Source organism: Lepisma saccharinum, unplaced genomic scaffold (assembly GCF_977018435.1).
Source record: "Lepisma saccharinum unplaced genomic scaffold, izLepSacc3.1 HAP1_SCAFFOLD_534, whole genome shotgun sequence".
Classification (NCBI taxonomy): domain Eukaryota; kingdom Metazoa; phylum Arthropoda; class Insecta; order Zygentoma; family Lepismatidae; genus Lepisma; species Lepisma saccharinum.
The window spans coordinates 123,364-125,884 of NW_028143214.1; positions in this window are offsets into that span (position 1 = coordinate 123,364).

Genomic DNA, 2,521 nt, shown 5'->3' on the forward strand with positions numbered 1-2,521 from the left:
TTCCCTGTCTTGTTTTGCATGCAGTTCCAAATCGCTGCTCATCAGTGCTGTAGAAATATCAGCCAGGCTCGGGTCTGTATGCAGGAAGAGGCAAGATATTTGTAGTTGAAATCTGCTTGGGTATAATTTTCTGAAGCCTGTACCTCATCACAGCATAGCTCTGTCAGAGATAGGGACTGTGTTTCTTCCTAATTATTATATTAGTCATAATCAATAAAATATAATTATATTCAGAACAAACCTCTATAAGATATGACAACCTGCAACAATCTGGATGTCAGGCTCTCTTGTTACAATCTTGTTTCTCTGTGCAGCCATCACTATAACAATATCTGCCAAATTTCCTGTCTTGTTTTACATGCAGTTCCAAATCCCTGCTCATCAGTGCTGTAGAAATATCAGCCGGGCTCGGGTTTCTATGCAGGAAGAGGCAAGATATTTGTTTGAAATCTGCTTGGGTATAATTTTCTGAACAAACCTCTATAAGATATGACAACCTGCAACAATCTGGATGTATGAGATGTTTTTTTGATTTAATGTTTCTGTATTTTTCAGGCTCTCTTGTTACAATCTTGTTTCTCTCTGCAACATTGCCATCACTCTGCCACATGTTCTATGATTATATGCTCTAACAATTGTATAATCGATGCAAGAAAATAATTCTAACAAGTTTAATTTTTAATAGGATCTTCTCATCAGTGTAACAAATTTCCTGTCTTGTTTTGCATGCAGTTCCAAATCGCTGCTCATCAGTGCTGTAGAAATATCAGCCAGGCTCGGGTCTGTATGCAGGAAGAGGCAAGATATTTGTAGTTTGAAATCTGCTTGGGTATAATTTTCTGAAGCCTGTACCTCATCACAGCATTGCTCTGTCAGAGATAGGGACTGCGTTTCTTCATAATTATTATTCTTGTCAGTAATCAATTCTAACAAGTTTAATTTTTAATAGGATCTTCTCATCAGTGTAACAAATTTCCTGTCTTGTTTTACATGCAGTTCCAAATCCCTGCTCATCAGTGCTGTAGAAATATCAGCCAGGCTCGGGCAATACTGACATGTATTACACACCAGATGAATTCAAAGCACAGAGACCCATGTTTGTCATCAACACTTCAAAAAGGAAACAAGTTGTGGTTCATGACAAGACAAACATTAAAATTATCTGTGAATTCCACAATACACTCCCTGATGACACGATATGTAGTGTTATTCTCATAGGTGAAAAATCATATGTTTATGATGTAAGAAATGAGAGAGTCACAGAGCAATTCTAGAAGAGCTCTGCTTATTACATTGTTTTAGTACTAGATATGCAAGTTGAGCCTGGTGTTCAATTGAACTTAAACCAGAAGTAAATATGTGTGTGTGTGTGTGTGTGTGTGTGTGTGTGTGTGTGTGTGTGTGTGTGGGTGGGTGGGTGTGGGTGGGTGTGGGTGTGGGTGGGTGTGGGTGTGTGTGTGTGGGTGTGGGTGTGGGTGTGTGTGTGTGTTAGTGGGGGTGTGTGTGTGTGTGTGTGGCGTGCGTGTGTATAAAAGAGAATATATGTGCATTTACCAGAGTGTGGTCTTACATAATTGATAAAACAGCAATATACAACCTGATAGAATAGGAAATAGTAAAAAATAAGGTTTTTAACATGCCAAAGTAATTAGTTTAGTTTGTAATTATAAGAAACATAAGTTAATTACAAGAAATATAAATGAAATGCGCTAAATAAGTACAATTGTTTGGTTTGAAGGTAGTGAATATATCGAATTTGTGCAAAAGTTTGCATTATAACCAGTGAATTAAACAACGTTTGCATTAGAATATCACAAAATAGCATACTTATTAGATTAATAACAAACTTTCTGATGCAGTAAAGTATTGACTAGGGCTGAATGATTCAATTACTGTAAAATATTAGTCTCAGATTGAAGTAAATAAAGTGTAAACAATACCATTTGTTTGTAAAATATGGTTGTTAATTCCTCTGATAGCAGAAATATCAACTTGTACCAGTAAATTTGAGAGTTTTAGCAATATTTGTCCTGAAATGGATATAACTGTAACGTGCCAAATACAAAATATTTAAGAAACAGTACAGTATATCCTCAATTTTGAAAGCTAACAGTACTCTAGTGTTTCTACATAGGCGTCAGTAGTGGTAAAATACATCCAGTCCTTAAGATTTTTGGCCATCCATTCATCCTCAGCGTCACAATTAGTCACAAAAGCAAAAAAAAGCGAAATCTTGTGGATGTTATAATTTCTACTTTTCATGCAATCACCTACACTATAGTACTAAGTTTAGTGAATTTTGTTGTCTTCCTGATTGGTCTGTTAAAGTTAGTAATCAATAAAAATATACTTACATAGAAAAAATCCTGATATAGTTGGATTCTCAAAAGTATGTACAATCAGTGTTCTTGCTACATTTAGCCCCTAATATAGTATAAATTGAAGTCTAGTTAGTATTGGGCTGTAAAATGTTCTGGTACATGTAGTTACTTGAAATAGCAAATATTGGCTGCGTAACTGG